This window comes from Lethenteron reissneri, unplaced genomic scaffold (assembly GCF_015708825.2).
Source record: "Lethenteron reissneri isolate LAM-NWPU_2019-01 unplaced genomic scaffold, ASM1570882v1 scaffold_1388, whole genome shotgun sequence".
NCBI classification, from domain to species: Eukaryota; Metazoa; Chordata; class Hyperoartia; order Petromyzontiformes; family Petromyzontidae; genus Lethenteron; species Lethenteron reissneri.
Window position 1 is genome coordinate 7938 of NW_026891100.1, and position 10161 is coordinate 18098.

Sequence of the window (10161 nt, forward strand, 5' to 3'; positions counted from 1 at the left end):
TGTGTGGATGGCTATGCGAGGCTGTGTGGCTGAGCGGTGCAGTGATACGCTACGCGGAAAGATACGGTGACACGTCGGTCCATACCCTCAGCTATTGGCCCCGCTTTCGCGTTGTGTGTGCATCTGTGGGGGTCGCTAGCCCCCGAGATCCCTCCCTCGATAATGCTAACGGCCGGGCTAGCATCATCAATCGCCCCCCCGCTGCTAAGCGAACCGCTGCTAAGTTCCTCACCCATGGTGTGGGAGCCGTCGCCCGAGGATTCCCCTCCCCCGCGGGTCCGCGTAGCAGGCATGGTTAATTACGTACGCGCACACCCACACACACAGCTCTGCACGGCACCCACTCTTGCGCCGCTCTGCGCCGCGCTGGCCGCTCACGTTACAATCGCGCACCTGGGGTACGCCGATTTCGCACGACGAGAGCTTACGCATACACCGTACCGCACGCCTTCACACTTATAACACGAGATTACACGAGGCCACGACAACGGGGCACACGCCGACACAACGACTCAAGTTGCCGCCGCCGTGCGCGCGAGATAAACCGTACAACAATGCGCAGCCGATTACGCGCTCGAGCACACGCAAGCTCGCACAAAGCTAACAGCTCCACTGCGCACCGCGGTTTCGCACACGCGAGCGGGGTGCACGCCGACACGACGACTCGTCCCCTCCCGCACTCGCGCGTGCACGTCAACACAAGTATCGTGCAAGGACGATTCTCCTCTCACACGGCTGCGTAGGCACGCCAACACACAAAAGTGCTCTCCCCGGGCGTTAGCACACACACCTCCGTACCCGCACCATCGTACAGAGACCACGGCCTTTACGCACACAACGACCACACACCCGCGAATGCAGTGCACGCTAATACCACGTTCAAAAACACCCAAAAACACGGTTTTGTTACTACGCTCGAGATTTTATTAACCCTTGTTAACTCACCGAGCCACCCGTGTGTGTGTACGAGCCAGCAAGGCGCTTCCAACCCCCTCTCTAGTGGCGTGCAGCCCTATTCTATGCTGCGCTCTCTGTTACCCCGCTTTCCTACTCGTCCTTACCCCGAACTAACCTTCTCTTACGGATCCTACTCTCCGCTCTGAGGTGTTGTAAGGCGCGTAATACGATACCGTCTGTAGTCCTGGGTGACCTTGCGGCGCTCAGGTCGTCCTGCAGACGATCCTGCGGCTCGCCCGATGGCTCCCTCGTCGTTGACCCCGTGTCACTACTCCAGAAGAAGAGAGTCCCCTACTGCCCCTGCGTTTTCTTTTAAACTATCCACATCAAAGCTAGGCGCCCTCGTCCCGACCGCCTTGGTCTCTCGACCAATCCTGAGCCTAGGATCTCCCGCCCTTTTGCGATCCCGCCGGCCTTTGACCTTTTTGCTAAGCAGCAGCCCCGGGTCCTGATCCTAGCTATCTGCCTTGCTGACCCGTGTTTGTGTTTGTATGCGTTTCTAACTGCGGGGCTCTCTGAGCTCGCCGTGGTCGTGCGATCTCAAATCCGCCCACGGCGCCGCAGTGTTACTTGGCCTGGGAAGGGTCCTGTCCAATTCCCTGGCCCAGAGAAACCGTGGGGTAACCCCCCGAGGGGGCCCTCGGGTGAAAACTCAGGGTAGGTGACCCGACCACGAGGCCCTACGTGGGTGCGGGTGCGTGCTTATGTGGGGGGGGTGATGGGGGGAAGTGCGGTGGGGGAAGCCGGGCGGCTCCCTGGCTCGGCAGAGCGGCCCCGTCGTTGTGGCACCACAAGAAGCAGCGCCTATGGAGACTGACACGGCACACGAGGGGGTGGGTGTCCAGCACCATGCCCGGCCGCCTTTGTCTCCCCAGTGGCGATGTTTACACACCGCACCAGCTACTCATTTGAGGCCGAGTCTACCTAGGGGAGGCCCGTGACCGGTTCAGATGTTGGCCGCGAGCGGGAATCGAGTCTGTCTAATGGTTCCGTGACTCAGCTGTGACAATTGTCGGGATGATATTTTGTGTTTCTCCTGGAGGAAGCCGACGTGCTATGCAGCCCAGTGGGGGCGCTGGGGTCAGACTGCACCGCGGCAGAAAGTCGCAATAAAAACCACGACGCCCCGTCCAGTCTCACGCGACGCATTCCTCTTCGCCCTCGACTGCTCTCATTTTTATCTCGCGGATTCTTCAGTCGTGATTTGAAGCCTTCGTGACTGCAGGCATCGTTCCATACTCTTTGGTTCTTTAAGTCACGCGGGTGAAAAAAAACTCTATGGCATAGACTCAGCACTGCCCATAGACTCAGCACTGCACCATAGACTCAGCACTGCACCATAGACTCAGCACTGCCCATAGACTCAGCACTGCACCATAGACTCAACACTGCACCATGGACTCAACACTGCACCATGGACTCAACACTGCACCATAGACTCAGCACTGTCCATAGACTCAACACTACACCATAGACTCAACACTGCACCATAGACTCAACACTGCACCATAGACTCAACACTGCACCATAGACTCAGCACTGCCCATAGACTCAGCACTGCCCATAGACTCAACACTGCCCATAGACTCAGCACTGCACCATAGACTCAACACTGCACCATAGACTCAACACTGCACCATAGACTCAACACTGCCCCATAGACTCAACACTGCCCCATAGACTCAGCACTGCCCATAGTCTCAACACTACCCATAGACTCAACACTGCACCATAGACTCAACACTGCCCATAGTCTCAACACTGCCCATAGACTCAACACTGCCCATAGACTCAGCACTGCACCATAGACTCAACACTGCCCATAGACTCAGCACTGCCCATAGACTCAACACTGCACCATAGACTCAACACTGCACCATAGACTCAACACTGCCCCATAGACTCAGCACTGCCCATAGTCTCAACACTACCCATAGACTCAACACTGCACCATAGACTCAACACTGCCCATAGTCTCAACACTGCCCATAGACTCAGCACTGCCCATAGACTCAGCACTGCCCATAGACTCAGCACTGCCCATAGACTCAGCACTGCCCATAGACTCAGCACTGCCCCATAGACTCAGCACTGCCCATAGTCTCAACACTACCCATAGACTCAACACTGCACCATAGACTCAGCACTGCACCATAGACTCAACACTGCACCATAGACTCAGCACTGCCCATAGACTCAGCACTGCCCCATAGACTCAGCACTGCCCATAGTCTCAACACTACCCATAGACTCAACACTACCCATAGACTCAACACTACCCATAGACTCAACACTACCCATAGACTCAACACTGCCCATAGACTCAACACTACCCATAGACTCAACACTGCACCATAGACTCAACACTGCCCATAGTCTCAACACTGCCCATAGACTCAACACTGCCCATAGACTCAGCACTGCACCATAGACTCAACACTGCACCATAGACTCAACATTATGCAATCCTAAAATATAATCTTCATCTACCCACTGTGCTTTAAAAGAAAAAAAAAGCTGACAATGTATTACTTCCTACACAGATATAAACTAATGCACCGCGTTGTTTACACTTCACATCTCACTGTGCAGTCCAGTGTTGTGACTTACCCACCCCCCGGGCTGTACCACCGCGGGGGACGTTGGGGGGGAGGGCCGGTGCCCTCCCGGCCAATGGGCCGCGGCGGTCACCAGCTCCACTGAGAGATGGGCTCGCCCAAGTTCCCCCCCCCACCCCCCCCACACGGGGCGGGGTCCGACCCCCCGCCCCGCCCCCTCCACTCGCCCCGCCCCCTCCACTCGCCCCGCCCCCCCCACTCGCCCCGCCCCCTCCACTCGCCCCGCCCCCTCCCCCCCAATGGCGCCTCGTGACGTTGTTGGCGTCTCTACTGCTGGGCGCTGCTTGTGACCCTTGACCTCCGTGAGTAGCCCCCCCCCCCCGTGAAGCTGAGAGCCCCCCCCTCTACAGCAGCGCATCCACCACTCGTCACCCCGAGTCCTCCAGCAGCAGCCAACTTGGGGGTGGACTTCACTCCTGTGAAGCCGACTTCTCCCGTCACTCATGGCAGCTCTCAGCGAAGCGTCTCGTCGTCATCGTCGTCATCATTGTAATCTGTGTGCGTGTGTGTCACCCTGTGTGTGTGTCACCCTGTGTGTGTGTCACCCGTGGCACCTGGGTCTGCCCCGTGACCTCCTGCCAGCGGGCTTTCGACACTTCACGTGGCCTCAAGGTGCACTTGGCCTGGCACAAGCGTCGTGGTGACGTCACCGCCACTTAGTGGCGAATGGCGGTTGTTGTTGTTGTGTGTCACCCTGTGTGTGTGTGTCACCCTGTGTGTGTGTCTGTCACCCTGTGTGCGTGTGTGTGTCACCCTGTGTGTGTGTGTCACCCTGTGTGTGTGTGTCACCCTGTGTGTGTCTGTCACCCTGTGTGCGTGTGTGTGTCACCCTGTGTGTGTGTGTCACCCTGTGTGTGTGTGTCACCCTGTGTGTGTGTCTGTCACCCTGTGTGCGTGTGTGTGTCACCCTGTGTGTGTGTGTCACCCTGTGTGTGTATGTCACGCTGTGTGTGTGTCACCCTGTGTGTGTGTCACCCTGTGTGTGTGTCACCCTGTGTGTGTGTGTGTGTGTCACCCTGTGTGTGTGTCACCCTGTGTGTGTGTCACCCTGTGTGTGTGTGTCACCCTGTGTGTGTCACGCTGTGTGTGTGTGTCACGCTGTGTGTGTGTGTCACCCTGTATGTGTGTGTGTCACCCTGTGTGTGTGTGTCACGCTGTGTGTGTGTGTCACCCTGTGTGTGTGTGTCACCCTGTGTGTGTGTCTGTCACCCTGTGTGTGTGTGTCACCCTGTGTGTGTATGTCACGCTGTGTGTGTGTCACCCTGTGTGTGTGTGTCACCCTGTGTGTGTGTCACCCTGTGTGTGTGTCACCCTGTGTGCGTGTGTCTGTCACCCTGTGTGCGTGTGTGTGTCACCCTGTGTGTGTATGTCACGCTGTGTGTGTGTCACCCTGTGTGTGTGTCACCCTGTGTGTGTGTGTCACCCTGTGTGTGTGTGTCACCCTGTGTGTGTGTCTGTCACCCTGTGTGTGTGTCACCCTGTGTGTGTGTGTCACCCTGTGTGTGTGTCTGTCACCCTGTGTGCGTGTGTCACCCTGTGTGTGTGTGTCACCCTGTGTGTGTATGTCACGCTGTGTGTGTGTCACCCTGTGTGTGTGTCACCCTGTGTGTGTGTGTGTCACGCTGTGTGTGTGTGTGTCACCCTGTGTGTGTGTCACCCTGTATGTGTGTGTGTGTGTCACCCTGTGTGTGTGTCACCCTGTATGTGTGTGTCACCCTGTGTGTGTGTCTGTCACCCTGTGTGCGTGTGTGTGTCACCCTGTGTGTGTATGTCACGCTGTGTGTGTGTCACCCTGTGTGTGTGTCACGCTGTGTGTGTGTGTCACCCTGTGTGTGTGTGTCACCCTGTGTGTGTCACGCTGTGTGTGTGTGTCACCCTGTGTGTGTGTGTGTGTCACCCTGTGTGCGTGTGTGTGTCTCCCTGTGTGTGTGTCACCCTGTGTGTGTGTCACCCTGTGTGTGTGTCACGCTGTATGGGGAGCGGTGGTGTAGCGGTTAGCGCGCTGCGCTATGAACCCGGCGACCCGGGTTCGATTCCCGCTCACGGCCAACACCAGTGACGATTGTCTGAACCGGTCCCGGGCCTTCCCTAGGTCGACTCAGCCTCAAATGAGTACCTGGTGTGGTGTGTAAACAGCGCCTACCCCGTCGCGTGAGTGAGTTCACGAGTCATGTTGTTGTTGTTGTTGCAGAACTTGAAATGTTGTAGCATTTCACTGTCTCGCGTTCATATTCTTGGTTGTTTCGGTAAAGTCGCGTAGAAGGGAAGTAATAAAATAATAAAAATAATAAATAATAAAATTACACAATAAAAAATCTCACGACGTGTCGACTGCAACACGAAACGTCGTGAGAATTGTTATTGTTTTATATTTTTATTATTTTATTGTTTCCCTTCTACGCGACTTTACCGAAAGAACCAAGAAGATGATCCCTGCAGTCACGAAAGCTTTAAATCGAAATTTAACGTCCCGGAGATGAATGAAATTGAGCTGTGGATGAGTAACAGCGCCACTTACGACTGCGTGGTGTTTGCTCGCTTTGCTAACGACGCTGCTTTCTTTATTGTTTGCTGTGGTTACAGGCGAGCCCGGCGGCCCCCTGCAGAAGAATTAAACAAGACGCAACAACAGGGAGGAGGGTGGTGGTGGAATGTAAACAACAACAACAACAACCCCTACCCGCCACCACGCGGCGTGTTGTTGCGTGACGAAAGTAGCAGCAGCGTCATCACCACGTGTAGCGTCATCATCATCACCACGTGTAGCAGCAGCGTCGTCATCATCCACGCAATGTCTGCCGGCAGGGATGACTCCTCCTCCTCCTCCTCGACCTTCTACGACGGCGAGGAGCTGCACTGCGACTGGCACCAGTCCACGCTGCCCAGCGAGGACATTTGGAAGAAGTTTGAGCTCCTGCCCCCCGCGCCGGACGGAGCGAACTCAACGCCAACGCCGCCGCCCTCGGGCGATCCGAGCCGCGATGGCGGCGAAGTGGCGAGCCGCGGCCACGTCTGGGACCCCGCCGCTGCAGTTGCCGGCGCCGGCGACTGCGGCGACTGCGGCGGCGGCGTGGGAGCCGTGGGAGCCGTGGGAGCCGTGCTGCTGCGGGACTGCATGTGGAGCAGCGCCGCCTCCTTGGCCAGAGCCACGCTGGAGCGGCTGGCGCCCGCCGACAAGTCGGCGCCGCCGCCGCCGCCCGCGGTCTCCCGCGCCGTGCCGAGCCCCACGGCCGCCGCGGTGCCCGCCGAGATGCTGCCCTTTGAGCCGGGAGGGCGGCACCTGCCGGCCGAGGGGCGGGAGGATGGGGAGATTGTCGTGGACGGGGCGATGTCTCCCGGCAACGAGACGTCCAGCGATTCGGGTGAGACTTGCACGCTGTTTTGCGTGTTTCTTTATTCGGTCGTGTTTAGCGCGGTCACACTTTTTGTTTTTTTCGGTCAAGTCACGCAGGTCAAACATGAAATGAATCACGACGTTTCGGAGGCAACTTGAGCTTCCATCTTCAGGTGGAACAGTTACAGCAAAATCACCGTATCAAGTGAAGCGAGCTCTGAGAGACACGAGATTACATAGAGGTTAAGAGGGGGGGGGAGGAGCCTAACCCCGAACCCTGACCCCTAACCCCTAACCCCTAACCCCTCACCCTAACCCTAACCCCTAACCCAGAGCCCCTAACCCCTGACCCTAACCCTAACCCCTAACCCTGCAGTGAACTGTGAGGCTGCTAAAGTTGGTCAATGACATCCTTCAAAAAAGTATGGATCCTTGCAGTCACGAGAACTTCTCGAATTAGCTTGTTCATCTTCGTTTACAACAAACTTACAGTTGTCAAGCTCACTACACGAATGTTGCGTGTGTACATTTCAACAGGTCCTGTACCTGTGTAATGGGTTCCGGAGACACTTGTAGAAGTAACTTCTTTATTATTACAATATAACACCTCAACAGTGCTGATACTGTGTTACAGCCTAGGTACACAGCCTAGGTACACTACTCTGGCTACGCTCTGGGGTCCTCTGGCTACAATTACCCTAGGGGAGGCTACCTGACCCGACCCAGCCAAGGTGGGGGGGGTCTGGACTCGGAACTCGCCCTCACAAGGACGTAGAGCCGGGAGTCCCAGAGTCCCACCGCTGGCCCTCACAGCATCCCGGCCCTTACAAGGACAAGCGGGACGAGGGGGTCCAGGGTCCTAAGCTGGCTGGCTGGCGGGTCTTGGATCTTGAGCTGCGACTGGCCCCGATCGGCCAGGTAGCTGCCCTTTTATGCCTCGTCCCCAACGAGGGGTGGGGTTGTGTGCGCCCCCAGATATCCCACAGAGCACACACAGCCCCCCCCCCGTTGGTGGTGCCAAGGGGCTTAGCTGTCTGGGGTGCCTGGGATTCTAGCGCCTGGCGCCGAGGGCTTCTCTGTCTCGGGTCCCAGAGCCCCCAGCAGCTCCTCCCCTTTTCTGGCACTACACCTGCGCAGTTTAGGTTTATAATGTTGCATTTTTCTACATTGCGTTGCTGACGTATACGTGTTTCCCTTCTGCAGACGATGACGACGACGCGGATGAGGAAGATGGAGAGATTGACGTGGTGACCGTGGAGGAGGGGAGCCACGCCACAACGAGCGTGGCGCTACGCGCCGTGCACGACACAAACACGGCCCCCCGGTACAACGACAACAACCGGCGGCAGCGGCGGCAGCAGCGGCGGCGACCCGCCCCGCCGGCGTCCACGCCGCCCGTGCACCAGCAGCAGCACAACTACGCCACGCCCTCGCCGCCTGCGCGCGGGGCGGAGACGCCGCCCCCGGCGGCGCCGCGGGGATCCGCGCGGAGCCGGGGCGCCGCCGGCGGGGCTGGCTCGTCCCGCGCCGTCTCGACGGGGAGCGGCGGCGGCGGCCCTCAGAGCTCTGGCAGCTCGGAGGGGCTTGGCGAGCGGCGCAACGACCAGGAGCGTCGGCGGCGCGACTCCATCAAGAAGGGTTTCCAGTGGCTGCGCGGCGGCATACCGGAGCTGGCGCACGACGGGAAGGCGGCCAAGGCGCAGATCCTGAAGCGCGCGATAGAATATTCGCGCACCCTGAAGCGCGAGGAGGAGAGACTCAAGGCGGAGAAGCGGCGCGAGCAGATTCGACGTCGGGAGCTGCTGGCGAGGCTGGAAACCCTGAAGAACTCGTAGGCCGAGCGGTCTCCATTTGCATCTCGTTTAAAGACTTTAAACCGAAAGTTACTTTTGGTTTGATATTGGACGAAAGCCTCTGGCGACCGGCACAGTTGAGCCTCTTTGCCATTGAGTGGTTTTGTATGCACCGTGACCTCGTTTGCAACGTAATGCCTCTGAATATTTGACTGCCAAGGTTTGAGTTGATGGGAATGGTAAGTTGTACCTCAATAGACATTTCTGCACAAATGATGCTTCAATGTGGCAAATACTGCCATTAATGCTGTTCCATGGCGATTTTCACTTTTGATTTTTTAAATTTTTTCATATAAAACATGGAAAATGTAGGCACCAAAAGTTGTTACGTAATTACCCAGGGTTTTTGTAAGATTTAGCGCGAGTAACTTTTTGAACAAAGTTGTTCCTGTCAATAGTGCAAAAGTTACATTTAGTAACCTTTTTTGAATGTCCCTTAAACAAGGGGTGTTGTTGCTTACTTTGCATCGCTGATAAACTCGGTCTTTTTGCCGTTGGCGTTGAGCTCAAAGCGGCCTTAGCAGCTGCGAAGCGTTCGTTGCAGCACTTTGTGGACCTCGCTGTATCTTTGTCTCTTATTGGAACGTAAATAAAGCCCGCAAGACACCAAGTGCCTCGTGCGTGATTGTGTTGCACCCTGTTGCACCCTTCACTTGCTAACGCGCGGATATAGAAGGGACCTTGGGCAAGTTGCACGTGTCGGCATCTCAGACGCCGGCAGCATCGAGCTGCTGCACCAGCTTCGACCGCAGTCTCGCCTCGCGCTTCACGCGCCCCACTCTGGTGGGATGTTGGCCCATTCTTGGTTTTGGTGGATGTTGAGAACTTTAAACCGTGACCTCCGTACCGTTTAAACAGTCTGTAGGGTTGTTAGGGTTATTGCTAGGGTTGTTAGGGTTATTGCTAGGGTTGTTAGGGTTATTGTTAGGGTTGTTAGGGTTATTGTTAGGGTTGTTAGGGTTATTGCTAGGGTTGTTAGGGTTATTGCTAGGGTTGTTAGGGTTATTGTTAGGGTTGTTAGGGTTATTGTTAGGGTTGTTAGGGTTATTGCTAGGGTTGTTAGGGTTATTGCTAGGGTTGTTAGGGTTATTGTTAGGGTTGTTAGGGTTATTGCTAGGGTTGTTAGGGTTATTGCTAGGGTTGTTAGGGTTATTGTTAGGGTTGTTAGGGTTATTGTTAGGGTTGTTAGGGTTATTGCTAGGGTTGTTAGGGTTATTGCTAGGGTTGTTAGGGTTATTGTTAGGGTTGTTAGGGTTATTGTTAGGGTTGTTAGGGTTATTGCTAGGGTTGTTAGGGTTATTGTTAGGGTTGTTAGGGTTATTGCTAGGGTTGTTAGGGTTATTGTTAGGGTTGTTAGGGTTATTGCTAGGGTTGTTAGGGTTATTGCTAGGGTTGTTAG

The 10161-nt window shown here is 56.0% G+C and overlaps 1 pseudogene; it reads left to right on the top strand.

Annotated features, from left to right (window-relative positions):
• Positions 1-3990: 3990 nt before the first annotated feature.
• LOC133362151 (N-myc proto-oncogene protein-like) lies at positions 3991-9346 on the top strand (annotated as a pseudogene).
• Positions 9347-10161: the final 815 nt, after the last annotated feature.